This window comes from Pagrus major, chromosome 18 (genome assembly GCF_040436345.1).
Source record: "Pagrus major chromosome 18, Pma_NU_1.0".
NCBI classification, from domain to species: domain Eukaryota; kingdom Metazoa; phylum Chordata; class Actinopteri; order Spariformes; family Sparidae; genus Pagrus; species Pagrus major.
Genome location: NC_133232.1, coordinates 13,775,861 through 13,788,416, shown reverse-complemented (window position 1 = coordinate 13,788,416; position 12,556 = coordinate 13,775,861).

The following is a 12,556-nucleotide window of genomic DNA, read 5'->3' as shown; positions in this document are numbered from 1 at the left end:
AAGCTGCTTCTTATCCAAATCCATTCTGCAGATAGTGTGTCCTCGCTTGTTAAAATGAGCACCCTGATGATTGCCATCAGTGCTGAAGCGATTGAGCTGAGTGAATCTAAGGTAGAAAAACTATGTGGCCAATGTGGAGGGAATGAGCCAAACAGATTGAATTGAAAAGGGGCACATAAAAACAGCAATAAAACAGAAAAAAAGAAAGAAAGAAGAACGAAGAGTAAAGCATGGCACTTACCAGTAAAATAAGTCAATTGAGAGTGCTCAGATGTGCATGAAAACAATCTAGGATGAGTCTATATAAACACTAATTTGACTGTTGTGGTGAGTAGGGTCACTGAGAGATGTGTTCTTAAAGAAAATAAAGTGCTTTACATTTGTTGTCCTCAGATAAACAGACTTGATGTTTAATATTAAATAGTGCAACAGAGGAGTTTGTGTGTGTATGAGGGGGTGTGACTGTAGAAGGCATGTCTTTGTAACATTAATAAAAATATTGAGCCATGCAGCTTTCATCTCCTGCCAATACTCTCCCGCTTTCTAGGGTTGAGAGAGAACATCATTATCTGTATCTGAATCCAGCTTCATGCGACATTATGTAGGAATTTGTATTTTTGTACAATTTGGTGCCCAACACCATTTCTGTATGCAACAAAGATGTCGTAAATACAAATCCCAGGTGTCTATAACAAATAATCAGATGTGATGTAATGTAACATGCTAACAACAAACAAAACTGTTATTCATGTTATAACAATATAATGTCTTGAAAACTTATATACTGAAGTAAGCATGCATGCTCAGGTATTTTTGCCATGCAACAGTGACCGTTTGTGTGAAAGTGTTGCACACAACTCAAAACAATAACGTTAATTCCAGGCTAACATAATCTATTGTACAGAGTGGAGTGTGGAGGATGAATTGAGGAGTCTCACAGCCTGAGGAATGAAGCTGCTCTGTAGTCTGGTGGTACAGCAGCAGGTACTTCTGTATCTGTTGTCAGATGGCAGCAGGGTGAACAGACTGTGGCTGGGTGGGTGTTGTCTTTTAGTATCTTTGGGCTCTGTGCAGACATCTCACTTCACTGATGTCACTGATGCTCTGTAGATGGTACCAGTGATGTTCTGGTGGTTTTAATCACCCGCTGCAGAGCCTTCCTGCTTTAATTTGCCATCAGAAGTAGAGCCTTCGCCATTTTTTTTTTTTTTTTTTTTTACCAGGGTAGTGATGTGCAATGACCATGTGCTGTGATGTTGATTTACAGGACAGATAGACAGGGGTGTGTGTCTTTGCCTCCATTTTTCTAAAATTAACAATCAGCTCCTTGGGTTTGGCTTGCATACTTCACAATAGATTTCTCTTGATGTCTGGAAGTGTAGTCATTGGTGAACAGTGTGAACAGGATTGGGGTGAGTACACAGCCCTGGGGGGCTATGGTATTGAGCGCTAATATAGAGGAGGTGTGACTGCCAATCCGTACTGTCTGGGGTCTGTCTGTGAGGAAGTCCAATATCCAGTTGCAGAGTGTTGTATTAATAGAGCTGTATAGCCACCACAGGAAAGTGTTGACTGCCAAGCAGTCCAGTGTAGTAACAGAGGACAGTGTAGTAACAGGGGTAACTAAACCCCTAGGTTTTGACTGAGGTGCATCTAGGCTGGAAATTCAAAAAAATGCCTTGATTCTGAGTTGGGCTCCAGGAGCAGTTAAGACACGGACACAGACACAGACTTGGGGGTTTAGTTACTCTTTAAAGGAGCTACTGGCCACTAGAGGCTGACATTTGTTCGGGAATCCCACGGGTCACGGGATTCCCACAGGATTCCCGCGGGATGGGAGTCAACCTTACTATTAATCACGTGATTGGGACGGTACAGGATAAAAAAGTTAACGGGAGCAGACGGGAGCGGGAACCAACCGATAGGACAACAACAACAAAAAAAACATAGGACAGGCGCGCCGCCACTTTGTAGTTTTCTTTCCATAAGCCTACACTGTTACGCAGGTCAAAAGAACTACACGGCCCAGAAGCCAACAGTGCTTCCGGCTGCCGCTTTCTGTCGGAATATCAACTGTCCGACTCGGTGTACTCTCAGGAGCCCCGAGTCGGAAAGTTGATATTCCGACCAAAAGGGGGCGTGCCTCGGTGAAATGTTGCGAGACAGCTGCGAGATTTCCCACTTTGCAACTCGGGTCCATGTATCTGGAATGCAGCATAAGAGGCACACTTGCAAGGCAAATTCTGTTTGGGTTTATTCAACTAAGGTAGGCATGGCGTGACCCATGTATTGTTTGTTTGTTTGTTTGTTGTTTTTTTTACTGCAACTGACCTCCAAAAGAGCTAGAAACAGGGACTTAGCAGGTGGTCCTCCATAGAAAAACTATAGGCCATGTATTATTTATGTTTTGTGCCCTTTAGTGAAGGTTTTTTGTTTGGATTAAGGCAATAAATGCCTCCCTATATTACCACAGATGAACTGTTCCTGTTGCCATATCTTTTGAAATAACACTGCAGAAAGTAATCTAAAAAGAATGGGGAGAAGATCAAATCAATTTCAATGTATTGCCTAAAGACTAGAAAAAGAAAAAAAAATGGGAGCGGTACAGGAGTGGGAGTCATTCTGAATGGGAGTGGGATGGGAGTGGGAGTCATTTTACCAGGAGTGGGATGGGACAGGAATTTTTTTTTACTCTGGCCCGGGATTGGGACGGGACAAGATTTTTTTCTGTGGGAGTGGGATGGGACAGGAGTAAAAATCCACTCTCGTGTCACCCTCTACTGGCCACCTCATTGACATATGCTGCTGTTGTCATGGCAACACAAGACATATCAGTTAGCAAGCCAGGTTATATTACCTACTATTCAACAGCAACAAGTTCAACTCTTCGCTTGTTGCCAGGCTGAGATTATTCTTTTCCACCTCTTGCTTGGTCACTCTCTTTTCTTTTCTTAGCTTCCTCCGTCAACTTCCACTAAGCTTTCTCCCGCTCTGTCATGATTTCAGTAAAGACTGCTGAAGCCGGTTCCATTGCCCACTCACGCAGCTCTGCATCTGGTGCCTATTTCAGCACCGAACCTGAAAAAACATCCTCCTCCCAGTGGTCCAAAGCTGCTGTGATGACAGTGTAAACACTACAACTCCCCGCTGTGCTCCGAGCAGAGTCAGCTAGCAGAGCTAACTTGAAGCTACAGTCTGTAGTAGTTACAGGCTGCTTTCAGGAAACTCTGGAAATTAGGAGCAGTCAGAGGACATCAGAGGGAAAACTGGAAAACATTTTCTTCATAAAATATGATCCAGTTTCATCTGAAACCAGTGATAGAGGGGCATAGTGCTGAAACAAACACACCATTTACTCCATTACAAGTGACTGTACCATCAAAATGATTTTTAAGCAGCTTTTAAAGGGTAAATCAGTTTCATAATGTTGCTTTAAATTGGAAGTAGGCGGTGCTTTAACCTTTAAACAAAAGTTGTAAAAGTGACTTCGAGAAACGTTCCGTTTTTATTGATTCTAGCGCCCCCTTTTGACAAAAGTGGTACGACACCAGTGCGTGCTGTTGTAAAGATCTTTGCTAGCGCGTGCTGGCGGCGCATGCATTTGTTTTGGAAGCAAGTGACAGAGAGACCGCAGGATGGATCGCGATGAGGTAATGTATTTATACATGATTTTGGAATCACAAGACTGTTTCATAACACTTAAAAGTTCCCCACAGTCACTTTAATTTAATTTAATTGACATGGGTCAATCAGAAGATTTCATTTTCATAATTTTTTAGACAACTATTTACAGAACAGCCTCAGAATTGAGCTTAGATCAGTTTTTTTGATCACAGACAGTAAATATGTAGTTATTATTGACCATTTTTTATTTACTTGAATAAATACACTACAGTTATCTACCCAATGAGAATTTACCCTCATCACAAGGATAGATCTTGACACATCAGATGAAACTCAAACTTGTAAAAAGTATATTATACAGATAATTTAATTTTTACAAGTACGAGTATTCAGGCTGGCTACTCATTTCAGTCGAGTACTCGCTCAACCCTAACGCTTTCCAATGCTGCTTTTGTAACCTTATAAAAATACTACAATTAGAGGCTATAGTACAATCCAATAAATCCAAACAATCTTTTAATATGTAAACAATGTAGCCCATGTCAGTTTCTGATGGTAACTAATGAACAATGGAGAAGGTTTATTTTGTAATACCATCATATTTAAATATCCGTAGTTATTGATTCAATAAACCAAATATATACATATACAGTAGTCTGTTATTGAATGTACACAAGCAATTGACAAGCTGTAGCTGAACTTTTACTGATCTTGGATGGTGTGCTTGATTGCATCATCACCCATGACAGATGGATGGGGATCAGTAGGAGACAGTTTGTTCAGAACAACTGGACAAATACCTTATGTGTTGGTGTATCAGGTCATTGACGACCAAGTCACATATCAAAGAAAACATGTCTATGCAAAAAAATGCTGAATGATCCCAACATTGTCTATCAGTAAGCTGCAGAGAGGAGGATGGAGAAAATGGTCGGAGTACTGTCAGTTAGTGGTGAGTAAAACTAGCATACTTTGACACACCAGCTAATTTGGTGGTGTAACATTACACTTGAAATAGACAACTTTTTTGCTTTAACTTTTAATTCTGAAGCAAATACTTATTGCAGAGTCTAATGGCTGTAGAAAAATGACACCATCCTTGTTAAGATTGGTTCCCTAAAAACCTTACCTTCACTGTGCTATTCGGTCTGCCACTGGGCTGGATTTTTCATGGAAAAATAAAGGTCCACTTACCGCACAAAGGAAAAGTGTCTGCATTGCACTACCAAAACAGGAAGACGCATCAAACAGCTGAAAATTGATCTTGAAGCAGGAAAACTATTGCGTATTTCAATAGAGAAAATCAGGTAAAGCAGACAATCTGCCCATGCTCCATTTTTACATTTCCGTTTGTATCAACTATTGAGATGCAATGAGTTAATCAGCCAGCTTTAGAGGTGCTGGTACAGAAGCTGTATTTCTGAGCTTACGGTAGATCCAAGCTAGCAGTTTCCCCTTGATTCCAGTCTGATACTACATACTGACTCTAGCTCCAAACTTAACAGACTGATATCAGACTGATAGCTTCTTATCTAACTTGGAGAAACATTATAACATACAGTGCAGTCCAAAGGTCAGAGACCACATTATGTACCAACATAGATAGTTTTAAGTACTTGAATATCCACTTTCAATACCCAGTACTTTTGAGAGGATAGTCTTTTAAGACAATGAACACTAACCAGAATCAGAATTCCTTTATTAGTCCTGTAAACGGGGAAATGTGTGCATTACAGCAGCCAAAGGACAGTTCAATATAACAATAAACAATAATAATAGTAAAAAATAAACAATATAATAAAAAGGTTAGAAATAGAAATAGAATCATATTTACATAATATGTACAAATATAAACAGTGTCATTATAAACAGTGTGGGCAGTGTATTGTTATTAATAAATAATAAATATGAGTATGAAAATTGCCCAGTTAGTGCAAACCAAAATGAGAAATGGGTTATGTATAGAGTTTTTATTGCACAGTGCAGAGTGAGGTCTACTGAGAGCAGTGCTGGTTGTAGAGTCTGACAGCAGCAGGAAGGAAGGACCTGTGATACCTCTCCTTCACACACTTGGACCTGCGATACCTCTCCTTCACACACTTGGACCTGCGATACCTCTCCTTCACACACTTGGACCTGCGATACCTCTCCTTCACACACTTGGACCTGCGATACCTCTCCTTCACACACTTGGACCTGTGATACCTCTTCTTCACACACTTGGATCTGTGATACCTCTCCTTCACACACTTGGATCTGTGATACCTCTCCTTCACACACTTGGACCTGTGATACCTCTTCTTCACACACTTGGATCTGTGATACCTCTCCTTCACACACTTGGACCTGTGATACCTCTCCTTCACACACTTGGACCTGCGATACCTCTTCTTCACACACTTGGATCTGTGATACCTCTCCTTCACACACTTGGACCTGCGATACCTCTTCTTCACACACTTGGATCTGTGATACCTCTCCTTCACACACTTGGACCTGTGATACCTCTCCTTCACACACTTGGACCTGTGATACCTCTCTTTCAAACACTTGGGGTGTATCAGTCTGTTGCTGAAGGAGCTGACCAGTGCTGTGATAGTGTCCTGCAGGGGATGAGACTCCTTCACCAGCAGCGATGACAGCTTGTCCATCATCCTGCTCTCTCCCACCACCTACACTGGGTCAAGAGGGCATCCCAGGATGGAGCTGGCCTTCTTGATAAGTTTTTCAAGTCTCTTCTATTCTGCTGCCGAGTTGCTGCTGCTCCAGCAGCAGACTACTCCATAGAAAATGGCTGATGCCACCACAGAGTCATAGAAAGTCCTCAGGAGTGCCCCCTGCACTCCTGAGGACCTGAGCATCCTCAGCATAGTATACTCCCAAATTTTGGACTTTTCCTTTAATATGCTAGTCACTGTCAAAGCCAGAAGAGCCCTAAAAAGTAAGGGGAAATGCACCGTGCAAATTATGTTCCCACAAAAAGGATTAGAGGCTCAGTGTGTCAGTGTGCCCATGTGTCGCTGCTCCTCAACAGGCAGCTCCTGGGAAGAAGAGAGCACACACACTAAAAAGGTTTCTGTTATTATGTGAAGTTTCTCCCAAAAAATATTTGACTTCTTTTGGTGCATTAACTGTGGCACCTGCCTTATCAGATTAAACTTCAAAGTATTTTATCGTGTTTTAACAAAACGTGGCTCCGAAGCATCAGACACGGTGGCAGTGAGGGGTCCTGTGCATATGAATGGACTGTTGCTGTGCTATTGCATGGCTAGCTTGCAGCCTGGGGAGTCTGAGCCAAGCTCTAACACTCTTAATAATTTACCACACAATTAAAATTTAAAGCAAATATACAAGAGAGTTTGTCAGCAAACTGAAGGAGGGTCAGGGCTGTGCTCCTCACAAAGGTTGCCTGAAATTCCTTTTGCTGTGGCGGATGGAGGTGCATTTAAAAGGAAATATTTCAGAGATGTAGTCTTGCATTATTAAAAAAACGTGATTGTGGCTTAATTAAACATTTAACATAAGCTTTTTCAGAACTGTGTTATATGCTTATGGGCATCATGTTGTCCCTCTTCTCTCCCAGTGAAAGCATGCTGAGGGTTGAACTTTACTGAGCTGTGGCACTCTGCAGTGCTGTTCTCACTGCACTGCTCCTGAATGGCAGATTTGCAGATGCAATTCATTCTGAATGTAGGTGTTTAAGTGTAGAGTCCTCTCTGGGCTGAAGGATCTCAGATAATTACAGTAGCTCTGCAGCGCCAATTCCTTTTTGTTATCAGATGATGACAATCCTCTTATACTCCATATCTAATCAGTTTTTTTTACATTAGATTCTGCATGTTTTGGCATCACATTCCATTTCTTTGATGTCAGTCCTTGCTGTCACCTATACAAAAGTATCAGACAAATGTTTGAGCACCCCACATTCGTTCCCTGTAGTGGTTTGGTTTATGTGCCATTTTGCACGTCTGTTAAGCTGCTAGTCCAGATTTCATTTCCTATTTTAGAAATGCTGTTTGAGCATTTGCCTCTGGAAAGAAATGAAGTCTAGTGCAATAGGTAAATTAACTAAAACGACCCAGTTTTGCTAAAAAGGCCGTTATGCACTAAGATGATTTGAGGATTTCTCCTTTGACAACAAGGATTCCAGCATGTTTACAGATTAGAGGGGGATCATTTTCAAAATGCATCTCCGTTCTCTAAGGCGGTAATAATCCAAGATGTTCTTTCTGACGCTTTTTAGTGGTTTGATGAGTAAGATTGTGCTGGATTTGTTTTTGTTCTGCCTCTCTCCCTTTTTCCCCCTATTACTAGATGCGATGCCTGTTTGTTCAGGTTGCAGACCTGCTGCTGTGATTTCTGCATTTTCAGTTACGACAAAACACTTCTGAAAAGTTAATATCTTTTCACACAAATAATACATTGTGCAGATGTGTGTCGAACAATGGAGTCAGTTTCCTCTCTGAGTGGAAAGGGCTCTAAAATACAAAATGACTGTTATTCCCAAAATAGTGTGGATCTTTTATTTCCTTTCATTGTGCCATACTCAACTTCCATCAAGTGGAACACGAGTTTGTAAAGCACTCTGCTGATACTATGGCAAAATTAATATCAGTTTTAGTCTGATGATCTGCTAAAATCAAGGGAACGATTTTATTCGTTAAACTCCTGAAAGTTGCTAATTTAAAGCTGGAGTGTGGGATTTCTTACATACAAATGAAAATACATTACACTGAATCACTTGCCACGTGTTCACATAAAGCTGATTAATCTCTCTGTACAATGCAGTATACCAGAGTTTAAAAATCTGGAGTCAGTGGTGGCACATTAGTAGCTATGCGTTTTACATTAATCAGCGAAATTGGTTTGCCACCGTAGCAACGGAGTAGGTGATAGCTGCTAGCAATCAAACGTCAAAGACATCATAAGCTTGTGTTGACTGTTTGGGTAATCACTCACTGCCACAAGGGGGAGACAAAAGCTTCGCACTGCAGCGTCTTTTTTCAGAGTGCTCCAACTTTTTTTGTGTGGCTGCTCCGAGTGCTTGAAAATTCCTTTTCTGAAACCCCAGCAAATAAGCAGTCCATTTTCAAATGACTCCTACCTCTTCATACACTAAACAAAAATATGTGAATCCTATTGTATTTTTCTGGGTGTTCAAAGCAATCCTGGTTGTTTACAGTTATTTCTAATCTATTGATGAGGACAACTGATCACTAGCAGGACCAGCATGCTAGTAGCAGAACAACATAGTAGCTCTGCCTTTTAGCAAACTGATCAGTGGGGGTTCACAACACGTCACACACACGGACCACAGAGTGACACTGCCACACTGCCGCACAAGCCTGCGCCGTTTTGCCGCACCATTGGATTGTGAATGTACTCAGTTAAGATGCAACACAGCAATCCTAACAGCAAAAATGGTGCAGTCTTCATTCATGTCTTAGTGCCCTTAACAAACATGCTTTAGGTGGAGGGCCCTCATCATGAGTGCCTAGCCTCCCCAACAAAATGGCACCCGGCTTTACTGAAAGAAAAGAAACACATATAAAAAATGATAACCGATAAGCAACCCAGGTAGTTTACCAATCAGCAAAACACCAGCTCAAGTGGGCTAAACTAATAGGCTACATAAACCATATGGAGTAAAACAGCAGCAGTTAGCCTACAAAGAAGACCACATAAATAGGGCTCATTTGCAATGCTGCAAATAAAATTAGGCTTTTAGATACAGTGCCACCCCACTCACCACCTCTGGTATGGGCCATCACAAGGGATCACTCAGAACAAGGAGGGCAGGGGAACCATAGACTTTAATATACAAGGCTCAGCCAATATGCCATGCAGGTCAAAGCTAAAACAGAAGGAAAGTAACTCACAAATGTCATGTAAAGAAAAAATGGACACGTTAGATAATGGTTGTACATACCAATATATACATATATAAAATATAAAAAGAAGAAAAACACAAAAAGAACCATTGAGGTGCTGTGTCTTCCTTGTATTTTTGCTCACAATGTAGTTGGATGTCACAGGGTTTAAAGGAAAGTTGAGTGACTTCACTCAGCTGAGGAGTTTGTCTTGTTGATGAGTTGACAGCCTGTCATGTTGATTTGGCCATGGATGAGTTTGTTTTGTGGACTCAGTTTGGAGAAAGAGCCTGGCGACAAACAGACTGTGGCTAGTCACACTCCAGCCTCCCTCTGGAGAACTGGCTGGCATCCTGCTTTGATTCACTTGTTCGCAGAGGAGCCACACTGCACGACTGGAAAATGTCCATAAGGCAGCGCTCATCAATAATGGAGGGACAACCGACAACCCAAAAGTCTTCATTAACAGTTCATTCTACCTAAAATATCTAGTTTACTTAATTCTGTTATGCCAACTTTATCACTGTAAAAGCTGCAGTGGCTCCTATTGGGGCTACTTTGTTCTAGCATGAGTGCAAAGGTGACAACACTGCCAGTTGTAGAAGTGTAGAATTGTGAAGGGGTAACAACTGAATTCAGTAGTAAACTTAGTCATGTTTAGCAATGTTTTCAACTATAAAGCAAGGAATTTCTGTCTGTATGTTATTCACGAATCTCAACAACTATTCCACTGATTTACTTCACACTTGGCAGGTTTGTTGCTGAGGACCCAAGGAAGTGCAGTGTTGAATTTTGTGCAATTTGGACACTTGACATGATCAATATTAATTATTTTTGACTAAAAGGGACTGAAGCTGGGCTCATACATGATCCCTCTCATGATCTCATGGGGAAGCAGGCATAAACAAAATGGAGATTAGCGTGGTCTAATAACTTGCTGTAGTAACGTGTTGCAGTGAGAAAAAAAAAAGAAAAGAAGAAGGTTCAATGTGTCTAATGAGTAGGAGGATGGGGTCAACATGGAGAACTAGAGGTTTAAGTTTCTCTCAACAGTAATAAGCTATCCAACATTAACCCCAAGGGCTACAATGTTTGCTGGGCAGCCCTGTCATCTGCTCTGGGATGCCTCTCATTGGTTGTTCTGGTCCCTCACAGAAAGTACTGATATTATCATCCTATAATATTTCTTTTGATGTTATCAATTTATCAAGGCAGCAATCAGTCAGGCTTGAGACTGGATCTGTAAACCCCTCACATTACCAGATAGTAAAACAGGCACTGCACTAGTTATTGTAAAAGTAAAAAAGCACACCTTATTTCAAAATGTAGCCTGTTAAGTGCTAGAATTTCCATAACTACTAGAACTGCTGTGAGTGGTCATTTCGACCACTAGATTTCAATCTCCATAATCCTTGATGATGAATATCCCCCATAGAGAGTAATGCATTTAATGTGTTCTTGTGTTCTTTTAATAAGTCAATACTGCTGTGTATAAAGTAATATCCTGCACACAAACACACAGACAGGCACTCCCTGCTCCCCCCTGCATAAGCCCTGAATGGATCTGGCTGATCCGTCATTTTCTGACGATAGACAGATAGTTGCCAGTACTCGTCGAATACAGATGCATTGGGATGGTTGCTGACCCGTCCTACCGTACCAAAGTGTCAGTATTTGATGAGTTGGGAATGAGGCTCAAAAATCAACTTTTTTTTTTTTTTTTTTTTACAAATAGGACCTTTAATCTGGGGGTCAATATGACCTTCTGTGGCCAAACATAGGTGCAAATGCATCATGCAACATTTTATCTGCCTTTTGTGCTATTTGTATAGAAAAATTTAAATGTTAAATTAAGATACGTACACTTTTAGGGAACATCAGGTACCAGCATCATTAATCAGTAATGTTTAATTCGACAAAGTTATAGCACATATAAATTTGAAAAAGCTCAAAATGACCATCATGGCCCTTCTAGTTTTAAAGTCACACAGCGAGTTTCTAAACAATGAGAAAGATGGGTCTGAGGAGAGTTTTACCTGTCAAACAATGTATGCTGGAAAGTCTGCTCATGGGCTGATCATGTTTCTTTAGAGATTTTAGTGAGTTCATTGAACTCTGCACAGTGTATTCATCCCACTGATCATTTCAAGTCAAAAGACTGTAAGTTAAAATAATTCATGTTCAAAATTCTAAAGTGGTCTGAAAAGCCAGAATGCATTGCACCGTACTGGACCAATAATGGTGTGTTCCACTGCACTTGGAACTAAAAAAAAAAAGAAACACACATGAGCACAGCAGTATGGAAGCGCACATAGTGACCAGTTACCTTTCACCTCTTCATCACTTTTACTTCATATAGTGTTTGTTTGTAAAACATGCAGTAAATAAAACTTTGTATGTTGATGGAGGTTCTCAGTCATCCAGGTCATGGTAATTCTAAGTGCTGTATCTGAACTCAGTACTGCATTGTAGGTGGGTGATAAGTAATGTCTTAGGCCACCTCCTCTGTTCAAAGACGGTCGTTCCAGTTTGACATTGATGGATTCTTTTACTCCTCTTTCAAACCATCTGTCTTCTCTGGACAACATGTTAACATTGTTGTCCTTAAAGGAATGATTTTTCTCCTTAAGATGTAAGTGGACAGCAGAGTCTGGACCGTAGGAGTTGGTCCTCCTGTGTTATGCCATTCATTTATGGAGAGGTTGTTTTGTCTCCCCAGTGAACAAATCTGTGCAGTCCTGGCTGCACTGAACAGCATGAACTACAGTACTCTGTTACTTCCTGGGTGTTTAGTCCTTAGGATGGACAAGTTTCTGCCTCAGTGTGTTGGTAGGTTTAAAGTTAACCGGGATATGATGTTTATTAAAGATCCTCCTGAGTTTCTCAGATGTTCCTGCGACATAGGGAATGACGATGTTACATTGTCTCGTCTCCTCCTCTCGGTCTGCTCTGGATCTTTTAGAGGTTTTGACAAAGGTCCAGTTTGGGTAGTCTCAGGTTTTAAGTGCTCCCTGATGTGCTTCTGTTCCTTCTCCTTCCCCTCTGTCTTTGTGGGCACGGCC